This window comes from Rissa tridactyla, chromosome 2 (genome assembly GCF_028500815.1).
Source record: "Rissa tridactyla isolate bRisTri1 chromosome 2, bRisTri1.patW.cur.20221130, whole genome shotgun sequence".
Taxonomy (NCBI): domain Eukaryota; kingdom Metazoa; phylum Chordata; class Aves; order Charadriiformes; family Laridae; genus Rissa; species Rissa tridactyla.
Window position 1 is genome coordinate 117,562,828 of NC_071467.1, and position 19,033 is coordinate 117,581,860.

Sequence of the window (19,033 nt, forward strand, 5' to 3'; positions counted from 1 at the left end):
GCGGCGCGGCCCAACCCGGCCCGCCACCGCCTGCCCACACCGCGGCCGTAGCCCCGCGCTTCCGGGATCGCCTCGCGCGCTGTCCCCGCCCCCCTCGCGCAGCCTCGCGGCGGCCGTTGCCGCCTGAGGGAGGTGCCGGCCCGGCCTGACGGGAGCGCCCGGCCCCGCCGCCCGCCCGCTCGCTCGCCTTCCCTCCTTCCTGAGGGGAGGTGGGCCCGGCGCTGCTCGAATCAGCGCTCCGCTCTCTTCCCCTCGCCGGGAGTCGGAGCGTCGGCAAGGCGTTTGGAGCGAGGGGAGCGGGCCCGGTGGCTGCGGGTGGGTGCTGGGCGAGGGCGGTACGAGAAGGGGGGCGGGGGGGGGCGTTTGGAGGCCGGGGCAGGCCGAGAGCTCGAGTGCTGCCTCCGGGGAAGCGCCGTTTAGCGAAAGACGTGACCGCGGAGCTCAGCTGTGGTAAGGGAAACTTCGCTAAGCCAGTAACATAACCTGTTGTACGCCGGTAAAAGTAATGGCTAGTGGAAGGCTAGGGAGATGTCAGGCTTGTAACGCGTTAGAAGGGAGCAAGGGGTCCCATAGAATCGTCTAGGTTGGAAAAGACTTTTAAGATCATCGAGTCCAACCATTAACATTAACACTGCCAAGACCACCACTAAATCATGTCCCTAAGCACCACGTCTACCCGTCTTTTAAATACCTCCAGGTATGGCAATTCAGCCACTTCCCTGGGCAACCTGTTCCAATGTTTGATAAGCCATTTTGTGAAGAAATTTTTCTTAACATCCAATCCAAACCTCCCCTGGCGCAACTTGAGGCCATTTCCTCTTGTCCTATCTCAACCCACCCTAAGAATCAACATTTTAAATAAAGTAAAATGTTACTTCTCTGTAGCAAATGTTGAAATGTCTCTATTGGCACAGATTCATGTGTTGCTGTAATTACAGACCTGTCATCCACATCACGCTTGCTTTCTGCTGACTCAGCCCAGCATAGCTCAAATAGACAAAACAGGCAATCTGTGAGGCTGGCTTGTCTGAAGACTGAAAAAGAATATTCAGCCCATGTTCTCGTTTCCCCCTTTCTTCTGCCACTTGTTCCAGACAGCTAAGGCTGTAAGCCTGCGATTTTCTTATTACATAAGCCACAAGGTGATGATACGATAAAAAGGATTGGTAACAGTGCTTTTAAAATTATGCAAAAGGGTTTGGTCTCAGCAGACCACGAGTTTTGCTGTAAAGTAAAGCTGATGATCCCTTCCTACTGAAAGTGTACTATGCTAGGTAGAGCTATCTCCTTTGTCATCTGATGAACGTCTAAAGTGGTGGCATAAGAGGAAAAGGGTAGAAAGAGCTTGGGAAATCAGTCTTAATGCTCCTGTCGCCACTGGGAGGGGCAGCTCCTCCAGTATTAACCGGCCCTGTATACAATCCGGAGATGCTGTGGCAACAGCAGCTGGGCCCTCCCAGGCACTGGCACAGGGAAGGAGGTGATGGAGTTGTCCTCATTCAGCGCTTCCAGTCACCTTCAGTGAGGCCCAAGTGGTTAGACTTTAGAGCCTTGCCAAGTGGCTTCTGTTACAAATCTTTGTTATATTCACAAAAAGAGAATATATATCTTAACAGTTCCTTGGTGCACTCCTGCCTCCCTGCACCGAGTAAACATGCAGCTCGATTTCTCATAGCTTAATCAAAACAAAATAGTAGTTGCCTTAATTTTACAATTAAAAAGGATTTTTATTGTACATTGAATACAGCAAGTAAACTGTCCTGCTTTACTTACACCTGAGTATGTGGGTTCCTCACTGCTTTTTTTCCCCCAGGTTTTATTGCCTGCGTACACTTACAAGCATTTGGTCTCTTAGCTGAGTCAGCCTTGCACTGGCTACACTTGCCTGTCCCAGGGAGAACCTGCACCCTCGCAAGATTAGGTTCTGATCAGTCTTAAAATACAGTCAGCTGGGCAGTTGCCTCCCTTTGTTTCCAACATCTAGACCTTATGGGGTATAGTTAGCCTACACATCATTACAAGATACGTGGCTGTCTATATATGGAAGATGGAAGCCATCAATACCTTCCAGCGCAACAGTCATAAACACGGAAAGGGTGTGAACAGGGAAGGGCAAAAAATGGAGCTATGAGATCATAGTTCTACTTTGGAGCCATAGTGACCTTTAGATGTCTGTTGCTTAACAAATGCAATGACTGATACTTTGCATTCCTAAACCATCTACCAACACTGCACAGAAATTTCACTTTGTCTTAGAATAAGTTACCAGAACTTCAAACATACAGGTGATTTGCTTCTTTCCCACAGATTTCTTAATAAATCAGTACTCCTCTGAAGGCTTTGTTCTGGTTATTACAATTATAATATTACAAACCGTAATGACTTGTCTCCTTGTTACCTCTGACTAGTTAAGTACTATTTCCCAATTTAGAGATGAGGAAGCCACATAGTCAGTAGTTATCAGTGCAGGGGGCATAATCTACATTTTCTGACTCAGAGTCCTGTGCTTTAAACAACAGACCGTACTTCCTTCTTCAACAAATTTATGATAGTAATTACGGGAACCACTGTAAAACAGGTTTCCCTTAAAATGTTTGAAGTAATGCAGCATAAACAAGTTATAGCCATATTTAAGAATTACCAAGGTCACTAATGTATTTCATTTTAGTATAGACAGATCATTAGATGTCCCCAGTTTTCATCTTTTTCCTAAACAACCATTATAAATATGTAGAGCACCGCAGTTTTGCAAAAGCATTTCTAAGAGTCAGATTTGCTTTCAGTATGCAAACTGGCTTATCTGCATGCTTCATGGGCTTTGTCTGTGATTTTTAGACAGGAGACTTTTCACTGAACTCTGATGTTCTATTTTATGTTTCCTTCCTGTTCACAAATTCTGTTTACAGATATTTCATTGAAGAGAGATTTTATTCTGCATTTGCTGTACTTTATTCTGTAGATTTTGATCATGATGCTTTATCCATAGCCTAAGAGTTGCCCTGTAGCAATTGCACTAATTGGCAAACAGATGCTATACAAAACAAATAAAAAATCATCAAAAGGATGCGATAAGACAGCTAGTTCATTTCGTTAAATCTGATGACCCTCTTGCCTAAAGCTTCATTTAATCACTCAGATCCAACCCCATTTTGATACTCCTCATATCATCTTTTGGTTACACAGGGTAAGGACCAATTGTTTTATCACTGTTATCTTTTGACCATGAGTTTTAGGAGTGATTATCATCAGTTGCCAAAATGAGAGAATGCAGAAAACAAGTTGTATGTCAGAAGCAGCTCTGATTGGGTGCAAATAACCCATCTTGTCCTACTGCCCATTTGAAGCACAAGGAAGAATTCCTACCATTTCCTTCAAAGTTGACACTCCTTTACCTTTTGTTTCAAAATTTAGAGGAACTATTAATCATATTTCCCTCGATTTTCATTTGTGTTTATTAGACTTCTATATTTCTCATAGGCAAGGAGGGACCTGAACCAGAAGATACATTGATAGCAAACGCAGCTGGGCAGGGGCCGTGCTTATCTTTGTGCTTGTAGAGCCACATTCACAAGAATGTTCGATATACCATCCTCCTGCTGTTCCAATGCTAAATAAACCCCCCACATTTTCAGTCTAAATTCCAGATATGATACAGGTCAGGATGAAGAAATGAGAGGCTGGAGAAGGGGGAAAACAGGTCTAAATGCTGCCGGCACACTTACTTAGGGTAGACAGTTCTGTATAATGGTAATTATAACACAGTTGCCTTTCAAACATGACCTAAATAAGGATAGTGACTATGTCTGATTTTTGCTTAAGGAGAGCGTGCTGGTGGAATGGTCTAGAATAAGAAGGGCATCACATGCATAGGGGCACGGAAAAGTACCTTGTAGATGAAATAAATTGCAATCAGGAGCAGAAGCGGTTATCACAGAAGACTAAAGAGAAGATAGAGGTGAAGTAATATGAATTTCGATGACATACAAAAGAGAGAGAGATTATGCAAGGCCTGGAAACTGTTGACCAAGTTAAATAATTTTACCTGCTGCATTGTAGATGGAATAGAGCAGAGCAAACAGGGAATCCAACCAGCGTTAGTGCAATATTTTCCAGAAATGGTTACAAGAATATTATCTATTAGGCAAATTAGAGTGCAGCCTACAATTTTCCTCAAGTCTCAGCAGGCTTCAGAAATATGCCATATTACTGATCACATAATGATAGTGCCTCTGCTTGTTACTGAAATACACCACATCAAACAGGAAGAAACAGCTCTTCACTGTCCCACATCACGGTTTGTAGTATTGGGTCTTCATAATAAGTACCAAAAGCATCGCTAAAGTTTTTTTCATATATCCTGTTAAAAATCTGTTGTAAAATTAAGTCCCACTCAAAAGGATATATAAGATTTTTTAAAATGTTATTATTTTTACTGCCTATACTATTAATATCACTGTGGTTTTAGAAGATTTGCAAAGCAGAACAGCTTGTGGAAGCCAGCACCAACTTTCAATTCAGTAAGAAATAGCTGAGAGGCTATTAAACATGTTTCCCAAAAGCTGAAGGTCAGGATTAGTGCAAGATGTACAAGTACAAACATATAAAATGCTTCATTACAATGCATTGAATAAAACTGCTTGCTATTTAGCTATTATTACCATAGCCCTGTGTACCATATATTAAGGTACAATCACATTCTGCCTCCAGATATACACTCTCTACTTAAAAAGAGGCAATGTTTATGTAATTATCCTGATACAAGGCAAAGCATAAATATGCGGTGCTATAGATACACTGATACAAGTCAGGTGACTGGTAACCCACAAAATGGGCACTTTACTCTGAGCAAGAGTGTGATGATATACATTTGCACCCTGTTTCCCGTCTATTGGTAATGGGGCAACTACGCAAAAGAAGAGGAGGATGTAATAGAGAATATAGTTGTCATTTGATGCTGGGCAGATTGCACAGCCATTTATTGAATTCGACTTTCTGTATAAGTTTCTGAAAAATCCAAAGTCATGCATGAGTATTTGACTCATATTTTGGTATGAAAACTCTGTAATCGACACATTTTTGGTGCAACATTTATGGTGTGCAGTTTGAAAAAAGTTTTGATCCTTCCTCTGAAAGTTTGTTCAAAGAAGGAAAAAGTTTTGATCTATTTTTGTTCAGTGCTGAAACGTTGATGTTACTTACTAAATCATTAATTCTACTTTACATGTGTAAATTATGGAGTTTTAAATAACTTTTACTCTTAGGAATGGAAAACAAAGGACCTGTTGTATTAAAAGCAGATGAAAAATCAGACATCTGCTTTTTGTGATAATGGACTAAATTTTGCCTTACATGCGCTTATTCTTGCTATGAACATTTCCTTGAACTGTCATAGGATTTCAGAAGCCCCAACAGGAGATGGATAGCGTTCTAATGTTGTCACATCTGCAATTAAAAGGAGAAATGATTAATGATCTTGAAACACAAGTTCTTGCAATATATCCTTCCCCTAACTGTGCTGTGTTTTTACTGCTTCTAATTTTAAGATAATAAGCAACTGAAACTTAGGTATGTAATTCTTTATTCATTCCAGAAGAGAGGAGTTTTTGATTTTACAAATTGCTTTTACAAGCTTGGCTAATTAAACTGCCCCTTAAGATTTGAAAGTTAGAAAGTTTTCACTTAAATTCTGTATTACTAGATAATGCAAATATATGAATAATGGAAACTATCAAAATAGATGAAAGATAACTGGGTAACTTTGACTCTCTTAATTATTGCAATATGGGATATACCTAAAAGCAACAGTATTGTATTCACTTTAAAACATTGCTTTCTTTATTTAAAGCATTGCATTTTATTGTATAGCACGTTTTATAAAGAATTTTGTCCAACTGTGTAATCAATTCAATCCAAGTATTTTTTGCACCAGAGGACAGAGTAGCCTTCAAAGAACCAGAAATTAATATTCTGCCTTTGTTGGCATTTTACAATATATAATTAAATTTTATATCGGTTTTACCCGTATATTCAGTGCAAGAAAAATACCTTTTCCTGTTTGTTACAATTACAAGGCTTGACTAGAAAACTCCATATATTATTTGAAGACTACTAGGTTTATCACATTAAAGATAGAAAATAAATTAAATCTGGTTAATTGAGGGAGATCCTTTGTAAGTCATTGTTGACTTAGCATTTATTTCAACAGCATTTTCAATTTGGAGTATTTCTTATTTTGAAATATCTTACAAAATATTCAAATAGAAATCATTTCACATAGCTTGAAATAAGTCTGGATAGAAGTAGGTAATTAGGTAGTTAGTCATTATGCAGCATAATGCTCGCAAGCATAGAGATCACTTTTTGCTACATGGAACAAGGACAGTAAATAAGATCCCAACAGATCACCTGGCAGAAAAGGACCTGGAGGTGGTGGTTGACAGCTGGGTGAATATGAGCCAGCAGTGTGCCCAGGTGACCAAGAAGGCCAACAGCATCCTGGTCTGTATAAGGAACAGTGTGGCCAACAGGACTAGGGAAGTGATTGTCCCCCTGTACTCAGCACTGGTGAGGCCCCGCCTTGAGTACTGTGACCAGTTTTGGGCCCTTTACTACAGGAAAGACATTGAGATCCTGGAGCAAGTCCAGAGAAGGGACAACAAAGTTGATGAGGAGATCTGGAGAACAAGTCTTATGAGGAGCGGCTGAGGGAGCTGGGATTGTTTAGCCTGGAGAAAAGGAGGCTGAGGGGAGACCTTATCATTCTCTACGACTACCTGAAAGGAGGTTGTAGCGAGGTGAGGGTTGGTCTCTTCTCCCAAGTAGCCAGCAATAGGACAAGAGGAAACGGCCTCAAGCTGTGCCAGGGGAGGTTTAGATTCAATATTAGGAAAAATTTCTACACCGAAAGGGTTGTCAAGCATTGGAACAGGCTGCCCAGGGAAGTGCTTGAGTCACCATCCTTGGAGATATTTAAAAGACAGGTAGATGTAGTACTTAGAGATATGGTTTAGTGATGTTTTTTGTCATTGTTAGGTTAATGGTTGGACTCAACGATCACTTCCAACCTAGGCAATTCTATGATTCTATACTTTCCCTTGATAAAGTTCACTAAAAAACACTGCTGAAATTCAGTTATGTCATTCAACGGACTCTTTTTATGTCAAGTGAGAGGTTTACACCACTAACCAATCCTCTCTATTGACAGTGAAGTATTTTATTTCCAGCATTTCAGACAGAGAAGAGCCTGTAATCAGTTGCAGTTCAAATACCTAGAGCTCCTTCACTGCACAAAGCAGTCTTGTTTTTTGAGAAGACGGTAATGAACTTTGTCCTTCTGGTGGCCTGCATACATGTGTCCCAACAGGGACAACCTTGTGAGGTGGGGAGCATCTGTCTGGGCTGGGGACATGTGCCTGTACTGGTGTGCCTGTAGTGGCGGCTGCCTCAATGTGCAGCACAGCTCTTGGCTTGTTGCTAGGTTATTTGCCACCTACTCACTAATCCAGATAAACAATGAGACACTGTGCTCTGCCTACTCACTAAAGTGACGTTGAGGGGTTTTGAACCAAGGTGAATCGAAAGCCAGACATGCTTCTGAGCATGCTTGTATCCCTGAGTGTGCATATTGCCATTGTCACTGTATAGATGGAATGTATTACATAAAAGTGTCTTATAGTCAGGGGGAAGAATTTGCCATTATGTGCTGGACACAGCAGAATCACACTGCTGGAGTGATATTAAGAGACAACAGCAGGGGCCAATGCGTAATTTTAGGTCCAAGGGGGGTGATAATCATGTAAGGAGGAAAGCAAGGAACTGGTTTAAAAGCCATAAATTCAAGGTTTCTTCTAATTTGGGAACTGAATGAATTGTTCTGCAGGAATGCAGTCCAGGAAGGACAGCTGTGGTCCTCATTCTGTGGGAACAACCCACTCTGGTGAATGACAGTCTGAGACCTTACAAAAAATGGAAAGATCAAACAAAAGATAGAAGACCCTGAGATGAAGGTTGTTCCATGGTCCATGTAGGGAGGGGTTTATGACTTTTCCCAGTTCAAAACATCTCCTTAACCCACATACTGACAGGCTTGCAAAGAGCCACATCTAATAACAATATAGGGAATCCACTGCTAAAAGCAGTGAAGATCCTCATGTCCTGCTGCTAAACTTGTCCATAATATGAGGTTTTTATCTTACACATTCCAAACATAATGAATCAGAACAAAGTTTCTCTGTTACATAATGTAATATGCGCCAGTACAGGCAGATCTTTTGCAAAGTTAGGTCCAACCACAAAAATTTAGGGATAAAGAAATGGCGACAGGATTTGTTGACAACACTGCCAGAGGATTCCTCCTAAAAATGCTTGCTTTTCAATGTTCAAAGGAGAAGTGGCAGACAAACTTGCACTGGCGCAGTCTGCAAACAGTGAGATGCAAAAAGTGTGGTTTAGTCTTCTATTTCATCATATTACTGGCTCTATATGACCATATGTGGTGCAAGCAGGCAACAAAATCCAGCATTAGCAGCGTGCTCTAGCACAAAAAAGGGAAGGGGAGGATGGTTTGATCAAAGGCATTTTTACAATACATGCCTTTTTCTATTTTCTTTTTTTTTTCATCAAAGGAGATATCTGGGGCTAAAGTTGCTTCTAATTGTGGTAGGACATCCGTAGGACATCACAGAGTCTGACTCAGACATTAAAGGGGAGAGTTTGAGAGGCACTGGATGAGCCAGTTTGTGCTACGAGACTGCACTTCAGTCGACACCTTTGCAAAAGTTACATAAATTAGGGCAGATTTCAGTGTACTATTTGTCATACATGATTCATCCTGGCATGAAGTATCTGGACATGGCTTCACTAATGCCAGTACCTAAAATGCTACTGTAAGGAATTTAGCATGTAAATTATGTTCTGCAAGCTCAGGAGATTTTCCCTAATACTTACTTCATGAGTCGCCAGGTTGCTCTGCCTGACATTCCCTCTGAAGTTCCAGGAAGTTCTTACTGTCATATAGACAAACTGAAATTTTTGAAATGAGTCACTTTTAGGGGGGCAAAAAAATCCATTTTTTTAACTGATATTTTCTTCTGTGGAATTGAACATTCAGCTGATTTGTATATGCAACATTTCTGCCATTCACACTGACTGGTATAAACTGTAATGTCGTGTTCCTTTCAAACTAGAATGCCTAGCATCTTAACACTGTATCCTCTCCTTTCAGATAGAGAGATGTTGACATACACAAATAAGATATTTCAAGGAACATGAGGTGGTATATTCCCACTTTGAATATTATGTTTAAATGAATGCTTCATGACTATCCATTCTCTATGCAAGCATTGACAGGTTTATCAGTGGCCACTTTTGCAATCAGCTGGCACCACCGACAGACTACTTAGGGTAGGAGTTTGACGATGACTAGGCGTAACTGACATTAAATTGTCCTTGGAATCACTCTGGGCCAGCCAGTGAATTTCACAAAGTAAAAAGCAAAAACTAACTGCTTCTTTACCGACAGAATCCTTCATGCTTCTGTAACTCTCATGACATCAGATGTGCGTGTGTCTGTCCACTATCAGGCTCGTGTTGTTGTGTATCCTTTTTGTACCCCTATATCTACATTGTTTCTAGCATCTGCTTCCTCCACTTTGCCCAGGGTTCAAAGAATACGCTTTGGATTGGTTAGCTAGAAGTGAGTCATCACAGCAGATCAATTCATTTTCCCGTGGCATGTTTTGTTCCACCTCATGACTGTCATTTGTTCCATTTTGATCTTACCAGTATTACCTGCTTGGCATGGCAGTTTATCAGTGACTAATTAGGTACCTATTTTCAGGGATGAAGCAGCTAAAGAATTTTTTGCTTTACTATGTAGATGAATCAATGGGACTTTTCATTCAACATACCTTGTGTTTATATGCTAATTATTTAAATGTTCTGTTTTATTGCCCAGAAATATATGCAGTGATTCAACGGTAACCTTCTTTGTTTGTATAAAACTCATATGAGGTCTAAATACATGCACATCAAAATACATGCCCAAAAAGCAGCTCAGTGAGAGATTGGAAATTTTACTTGTGATGTATTATTTGTTAAGAGCAAAGATAAAAACCAAAGATGAAAACTTAAAGCTCACCAGAAACTGTTTTCAGAAGTGCAATAGTTGTACCCAGTAATTTGCACTCTTGAGCTGTGACAACTTGTTGACTCTGTATCTCATCACAGGCAAACAAAAAGTTTGCTCCAACTCATTTTCCCTCCTGTTTTCTAATATACTCACACAGAATAATAATCCACGTTTAAGAATGGCATATTAGCCAGATTATACACAGGGAAACAGAGGAATTCAGAACAGTGACTCTTTAGGAAATGGAAAAGGGAATGCTGTAAAGAATGGAGGACTGTGGGCGATTATTGCAAACTGAGGTGATGACTCAGAATACCTGTTGTGAAAAAGTATCAAGTTCAGGGGGTCCTGATTAAGTTGAGTGCAAAATTTTTAGGGCTTTTACATCTTCAATGAGAAACATAGGGAGTGTGCTTTTATTTGCCATATTACCTAGTAAATAACTATAAGTGCATGCAAGGGTCTTTGCAAAGATTTAGGAACACTTTGTAAATGTTAATCGAGTTAGACAATAGTTGAAGCAATTATATATTAATAGACCTATCTTAAATATAGCAGAGAAGTTATTTGCTGGAAGAACCCTCATGCCAGGCCCAGGAGAAGAACCAGGGATTTTTGTTTTAGTAGAATTGATTAACATATTGTGGCCATTAGCCGCCCCTGTCTCTCCCCTTCTCTTCACATTCCCCAGAACAACAGCACAAGAAGAGGTCTTCCCCAAAAAAAAATAAATTACTAGACTGGTAGTATTTGCTAAAGATCTTTGCGTGTGCGAGCCGGCATGAAAGCAGTCTGAGGTGTGGCCGGGATGTTCTTTAGTACTTGTCATGCATAGTGCTGAAAAGTCCTATGGGAAACATAGCAATTATGGTACAAGTTAGGGCAACCCTTAGAGAAGCTGGAATTTTTCCAGGGACCAAACTGGCCTGTGGCAACTTCAGAATGGAGATAAATACATATTTCTTGGATTTGCTTTCTGCTCTGTACTATGCCTGAAAGGAACTAACCTGTCTGACATTGTCTCAATTTTCTAGTGTTGTCAATATTACTGTGCTGCAGAGGAAGAGCACAACTGCATGAATTACTGTACAAGCAAATAAAAAAATGCTGTCTGAAACAACATACAATTGTAAAGAGCCAACAGATGAAGACGGATGGAAATGTACGAGGTTACTTATCTAACACACACTGCAGAGATTCCTGATGAAGCCCCACCAGAACTAGTTCTCAGAGCAGAAGCCTCTAGAAGGACCGCCCCAAGCCAGTTAGCTCTGTATTACAGTGCAGAGGTAGCTGTCTTGCCATACTGTACAACCCACAACATTGTTACCATCAAGGAACAAAACGCACTTTTTCCCTTCTTTCTTAAAAATTCGCTTACAGGAGGGAAAAAAAAAACTTTTAAAAATGTTTTCACATTTCCACCTTTACACTCAGCACTGACTGAGTGTAATAATAAATAGGGGATACAGATAGAAATGATAGGGAGCTCATTTTTTCTAGCCACAAGATAAAGCTAAAAGGAATAATATTCATGCCACGCTTTTGACTTATTTCCTGAGAGGAGTATTGTATCTCTTGAATCTCCTACCAAGTGCAAATGCCATGCTGACAAAATTCATCTCTCAGTGTCAAAAGATTACACTGTACAAAGCTATTATGTATTAATTTAATATTGGATTTTCTCCTGTTGCAGGATCAGCTCTCTACTTTATGACTACTGACACGTGAAATAAAACACAGTGACCAGAGCACATTTGAAATTAAGTCAGATTTTACTGTATAATGGACTTTTATCAGAGTGGGAAAAAGAACAGGGCTATAAAACCAACTGCTAGTTAGTGGTTATGGAAAGAAAGTCAATCTGCAATTAAACTGTAATGGTGGTACATTAAATAGGAGTGAGTAATGGCAGCTAAACTTACTTAATTAAAGCTGGGAATATTTAAAGTATCAGTAACAGTTTTATACTGAAACCATATGATGAGTTTTGGTTTGATTACTCTCAGAAGGCCCGCTGCTGTACTGCCCTTCAGGCAAAACACCTGCTGAGATCTATATGCTTATAAAGAGAGGTTACAGACATTTTAAAGCTGATAAAGACTGTCTGGATTCAAGCAATGATTACATAGCCGTTGCCCAGTTCTGTGAGATACAGTGTGCATTATCTTTTGGTGGGGCGTGCCTCTTTGTGGAAAAATATTGTTTGGATTAAATACTTGTTTACATGGACTACTGGACGCAATTATGGCTCAGGAAAACTTTTTGTGATAATTGTGTTCTTGGATTTTCATGTAATGATCATGTCTTGGCATGGAAGGTACAGAGTATACTTGAAAATGGATTTTGTGATACAGGTTCTGGGATCTCAGCTGTATCGCCTTCTTAGACTGTACACTGGCCGAGGCCAGAAACCCTGACTGTCCGCTGTCAATTATTTATGCACACTCCAAGGCACTGAGAGAGTAACCTAGTTAAGCTAGCAGAGGATCCTCCTCGCATGTCCACCAGTACGTGCAAGGAGGACATCTGGACAGATCTGCTCTCGAGCACTGCTGCTAGGACAACTACAGGACCTGTACCACCAGCACTTACCTGTGACCTGCTTCTTCAGATATTCTGCAGCACAGGTGGGATATTCAGCTGTCTTGTTTGCTAGGCCATCACACTAACAAGGCACAAGAGAGGACATCACACCACACTCCAGCTCCAGAAGGGTTAAGCGCTTGGTGACTGTTGGAGACAGAGTCTTCCTTGCACCAATAATGACAGGCGAAAAGTAATGTTGGTAGTAGACAAGCACGGCCAAAGCAGCTATACCTGTGTTTTCACTTTGGCTTTCACTTAACAGCTGCAGACCATCCTCCAGCAATGCCAGCTGAACACCAAACCGTGGGATGCCAAACACTGACTAGCAAGACACTCTGGAGCTGACTGTGACGGACTCTGTTTGGCTACAACTTATGCTAATAAGGACAGCAAAAGTTTTTTGTCTTGAATAACACTCCTTGAATAAAATTCCTGGCCTGACCAGGAATATGATCACACAACCATACAAATACCCTACTTGCTGAAATGATGTCTGGGAGGCAGCTTTTGGTTTGCACAAACCCACATCTTTAAACACATAAGGTTGCACAAATATGCACTCAAAAATGCTTTCAAAGCCAAAAGGCCTGATTTCTTTTTCTGACATAACTATAGTGTATCTCTATGTATGGACATCCCCGTAATAGTCTGGAATCACTCTGTAGTGTGAACATGGATCAAGTAACCTCAAACGCAGCATAGGCATTGCCAGCGTATCTGCTTCATTCCCTAGGCTCAAGTTAGCGTTTCTCAAAGCAGCACCAGGATATCAATTACATTGCCTCAAAGATGGAAAATGTTGCCGGTCTCATCTGTCCCAGTGAAACTCAAAGAGCACAGTCCTTGTGACACTTCCAGGTTCCCAGGGAAGATAAAGTAGTGCTACAAAGTGCCAGGATTGTCGCAACTTTTCTGAAAGTCTTCTCAGTTAGCAAAACCTGATTGATTGAAGTGTTTGCTTGAAGAAATAAAATGGATGATGCGGATGCACTTTCCTTTCAGCTTACATGAAAATGAGATTCAGGAAAATAAGGTTGGGGGAATAATGCATTCTTACACTCTGTTGAAGCATGTCTCAATTTTTTTTTTCCCAAAGATACGTATAATTGAATGCTAGTTTTGAAAATGTCATCATGCCCCAGGATTGCTTTCATAAATATGAAGAATTGTAGCCCTTGCCAAGATGTGCTTCATTCCTATTTTTGGGCATACTTCGGAAGTTCATACTTAAGCAACACTCACTGCACTCAAGGGAAGTTGTGCTTGGGTAAGGACTGACGCTAAGCCTCATCATAACAGGATTTTCTGGATTTCTGAATCTCAACCCAAGTCTACAGCTAAAGTTTTGAAACTAGTCCTTAGACTAGTCCACAGCAAAACCACAGAGATGAATAAAAGTGAACTGTGGGTGGAAAATCAAACTCTATGTTGACATTTTAGATGCCGTCATTCAGGTCCATCTCAAATTTAAATCTGTAGTTCGGATGGACTGGTTCTACTGCTCTTACTCCTCCTTTACCACATAGCTTTGTGACAGAAGTGGGATACCAGTTCTCAGATGTTCAGTACCAGATGTTTAAAGCATTTAAGACACAGGAACACTGCCATTCTCATGCACGTAAAGAAGCATGTATTTTTACACTTCAGAAAATAAGAGAGTATATAGGGAGGTAAGAAACTCGTTTCTTAGAATTGCAAACAACAAATCAGAGACCATAAATATACCATTAAATCCACAGTATGAAGACCCTGGGTTCAGTCCCCCAGCAGAGGGCTGACTGCCTGTGCTGGAGGCCCGCACTGATGTGGTGTTGCTGCATGACCTTGGATCAGATGGCTGTGAAAAGCTGGTGGGCAGGAATGAGCTGCGGGAAGCCACACTGGAGGCCTCCCCCCTTCACTTGAGAGCTGCATTTGAGCTTCAGCTCTCACCCCAGGCCCCTGCCCAAGGTACATCGAGGCTGTCAGGTACCCCACTGAGTCAAGACACCTGGCTTGGCCTGGGACCTGCCTTGTGACTGCAGACCTGCCTGAGAGCCACCGGGCTGCTGGCTGGCCCCGGGGCACTGCCAGGGGACCACTCTGCTTGCCTGGTACAGAGCACAGTGAGGTCCCTGCCCCAGCTCGCCTTGTTGTCACCCTCAGCTGGTGGCTTGCTCCGGCTGTGGTCCTCGCTGCAGTGATCCCCCTGAGATTCACAGGATCTGATGTGAGCCTAGAAGAACATCTGCTTGATACCAGGATCCTTGAATAAAAGCTACATTGTTGGGACCTAAGAATGAAGGTTGCTGTTTTATTAAACAAAACAAGCTACTGGTCACTGGATTGGTATTATTTTAGCGGAGGTTGTACAGTCTTTTCCTTCCCAAAGGACTGGGCTATAGATTGCATTTAAACTAGTTTCAAATCACCCAACATGTTTAACGTAAGCAGGTATCTGAACTGAACGAACTCAGACTGCGGTCCTAGCTGATGTTTGGCTAATCACTCTCACTTTTATACAGTCTCAATTTCCTATGAGTGTCTGTCGTGACATCCGTTAGAGTGAATGCAGGGGAGGGTTCAGTACATCCACTGCAATGATGGCTGTGTACCACGCTGGGGACAGGGCTTTGCGTCTGTTGTTGCTTTGAGCACTCATAGTTATGCCTTGGACATATGTTCTGGAAGATCCATAGCACAGGATACATTCGTACGCAGAAATACCCGTATGCAGAATTTTTTATTTCAATAGGAATTTACTTCTAAATAGGCTGCTTATTGTCTTTAAGTGCTGGCAATGAATACAAGAATGTTTCTGCCATGAGTCATACAATATTAAAAAAAAAAAAAGGAATTCATAATTGAGGCATCACAGGCACTACGGTTACACAGTTAAAAGCAGATTAAAAACAGTCTACTTCTGCTGCCACAATTTTGCATGATATTACTTGAGATTTTAATGAAAAAAGTTATGTTATATTGTTGCCTATATTATGACATATTTTTCTTGATTTGTCTGTAATGAAATAGTCCGCCAGACCTGCAATGTGGATAAGTGAGTTCTCTCAGTGAAAAGACAGAGGCTCCAAAAGGGGGACAAAACCTCTATTCATAATTTGACTCTAAGAAATGTTGTCCGTTCAAAGTGCCTGTGTATCAAATCTGTGTGCTCCCTTCTCTAACCATTTCCATTCTAGAATATAGAAATGGTGAAATACCTAAAATTTTTATTAAAATACCGCTCAGTTGGCACCTAAACATTGTTTTATGAAAGCCCTAACTGCAACTTTATGGATTAGGGTAAATGAATATCAAATTCCTTATATATGTGTGTCAAAAGGCACCTGCAAACATCAAATAAATAAGTGGCTGTAGAATTTGTTGGGAAGTAAACTTAAGATCTACATGGGTTCAATAAATACCAAAGAAAAATTAGAAGTAGTTCTAAATAATTCTCTGAAACAGGTTAGGTTTTAAATTATTTGTGCCTATATGTTTATATAACAATTTATCATTTAAATTACGACAATTATATTACATTTCAATGATAAGAAACTTTTACTTATTTTTATTACTTCGATTCATTATTGTTTCCATGTACTTTCTTTGAAAGATCCCATCAGTACACATCACATCAGTACCTCAACCTCTTCCTCCAAATAAAAAAAAAACAAAATGGCAAACTCAATCCCTGATACTGGTGAGGGCCATCCAACCTTAGTTTTCCAAAATTGCCTTGAGTTGCTTGGATTTATGTGGTTTTGTTACTTGTTTCCCAGTTAGATAACTATATTTGACTAAATGCTTTATTTTCTTGACAGAGTGAGCTATCTGTTCATTAAAACATCATGAATTTAACTACATTTAATTTAAACAGTCCACTTCAGAACCCACATGATCCACACACACAAAGCCAACTTTACTGTCTTCCCCTGTGATCTACCTTACTTTTCCCACTCTTTTACTTGATTTACAGCGCTGTTATGTCCAGAGCTGTATTTATGGCTATTATTATCTCATTTCAGTTTTCATTCTAAAATGGGATAATTCACTCTTGCTTGGAAGAGCTGGACAAGCCATCACTTTAAACAAAGGAAAACAGGGAGAATCGGTGCACCCTCTGTATTCTTAGAAGCAACCTTCACGCTCCCTTGTACCGGCTGGTGCAGAGTTACCAAAAAGCGTGACTCAGCCACTTTCCCAGGAGACATAAAGAGCCAGTTGCAGTGACTCCACCGCGCTGCGCAAGAGGTTTGCAGGATTTGTGGCTGCCACTTTAGTCCCTGACGCTGCAGATGCACATCTTTTCCCAGGTGAGGCACAGACTTGGCAGGGTTAGGGCGGGGGGCGGTGTGTGAAGGGAGAATATTTGAACTTTTCCAAACTCCTTCTGCACAGAGTGGGCGACAAACTGAATTCTGAACTGCAAAGTGATTTAATTAAAGCATATCTTTGTACAGCACAGACCCATAATAGCGGGTATTTGGTCAAAGCTGCTTGTGGCTGTAATAAGTACATTCTGCTTTAAACTGCATGTCAGCACCAACCCGGATACAAGAGATTCTAAACTATTCTAGACAAGGACAGTAATTTATGCGTTTTAGGGTAAAAAATAAAATCATTCATGATATTTTTTTTTTTATAGAACACAAATGAATTATTACAGTTTTTTCTTCATATGCATATTCATTTACAGATATTTCCCCCAAATACCAATCGATATTTGCATCCATACCAAACCGGTAGGTTTCTATGTGAGAAGGGTGACAGCCAAGCAAAAAATATGATCTGTAACAACTGCTAGCTCGGCTTCTTTCTTCTGCTGCGCAGCGTTATCAGTAATAGATACGGCAGGTAAAGTTTCAACGACGTGCCTTTGCTGGGAATACTGGCGAAGATCTTCCAGGAAAATTTACCACGAGAGGGAGCCCTCAAGCAGGCAGACAATTTTTTTTTTTTCAAACTGCAGCGGAAAAGCATGTCAAAATTAGGCAATAGCCAAAAAAATGCAGTCAGCTTACATTAATTAAAAAATGTAAACGCATACAATTCTTTATGAAAAAAAACATTTTAAGCTACATGTATACAACTTTATGTATGCATTAAACTACATGTATGCAAGGAAAACTTTTTCTCTTCTTGAAGAAACCTGCAGCTTCTACTCACCTGAGAAAACCTTTCTTGATCAATGCTGATAATGTAGGAATTACTCAAGTAATAAACGATTGCTGAATCCAGTTCTATTTATAGAGGGTTTGCATTACAGAAAAAAAAGCAAGCCAAATCAGAGACCAACAAATCAGCTCGTACTTTCCCTTTCCTTTCTACTTCCCATGCAGCAAGAATCACAGAATCACACAGCATCACAGTTGGAGGAGTTGGAAGAGACCTTCGGAGATCATCTAGTCTAGCCCCCTGCTAAAGCAGGGTCATCTAGAGTACAGTGCACAGGAACGCATCCAGGCGGGTTTTGAGTATCTCCAGAGATGGAGACTCCACAGCCTCTCTGGGCAGCCTGTTCCCGTGCTCTGCCACCCTCAAAGTAAAGAAGTTCCTCCTCGTGTTGAGATTGGATTTCCTGTGTTCCAGTTTCTGCCCATTGCCCCTTGTCCTGTCGCTGGGCACCACTGAGAAGCCCCTGGCCCCATCCTCTTGACACCCACCCTTTAGATATTGATAAGCATTGATGAGATCCCCTCTCAGTCTTCTCTTCTCCAGGCTGAACAGACCCAGGTCTCTCAGCCTTTCCTCATAAGAGGGATGCTCCGATCCCTTGATCATCTTTGTGCAGTGGGTTGCTTTGTGTAAATGTGGGCACGCTCTGCCCCTGCCTTAGTGTTACTAGGATGAATATCAACACACTGCCTGTTTTGGAAAGTTGTTTCTGTGTAATGTTTCTGCATGTTTTTTTCACATTCTTCAGCACATTCACTGTCTTGCAAGCTTCCTGCAGATAGTACGAATGCCATGACTTGTTTTGCAAGAGCAGAGATTTTGCCAGTCCAAGGCCAAAATACACCCAGCTCCACGTCCCTTGGTAGTGCTGTGCAGTACGCTCTGTGCTCACTAGTTTTTACTCTTCAGGTCAGATGCATCAAGCATTTTAGATCCTTTTCTAGTTCTTTCGTACTGCTGTTAGAAACGATAGCATGGCAATACAAAGGTAATTGCATCTATATTGAAATAGTTCTCATAGGTATTTTAACTAAAGCTTAATCAATTTCTTAAGTTTAACAATTTCAAAAATTTTGAATTGATGGACTATTATGTTGAGCTATTGCATCACAAATTTTTCCAGCAAGATACAAAATCCTTATAGAACAACATTAAACA

At 40.9% G+C, this 19,033-nt stretch overlaps 1 long non-coding RNA gene across 1 annotated transcript; it reads left to right on the forward strand.

Annotated features, from left to right (window-relative positions):
* Positions 1–198: 198 nt before the first annotated feature.
* On the forward strand, positions 199–18,331 carry LOC128905201 (uncharacterized). The gene is made up of 3 exons (XR_008464770.1): positions 199–315; positions 16,726–17,013; positions 18,040–18,331. It is a non-coding gene; the product is annotated as an uncharacterized LOC128905201 (long non-coding RNA).
* Positions 18,332–19,033: the final 702 nt, after the last annotated feature.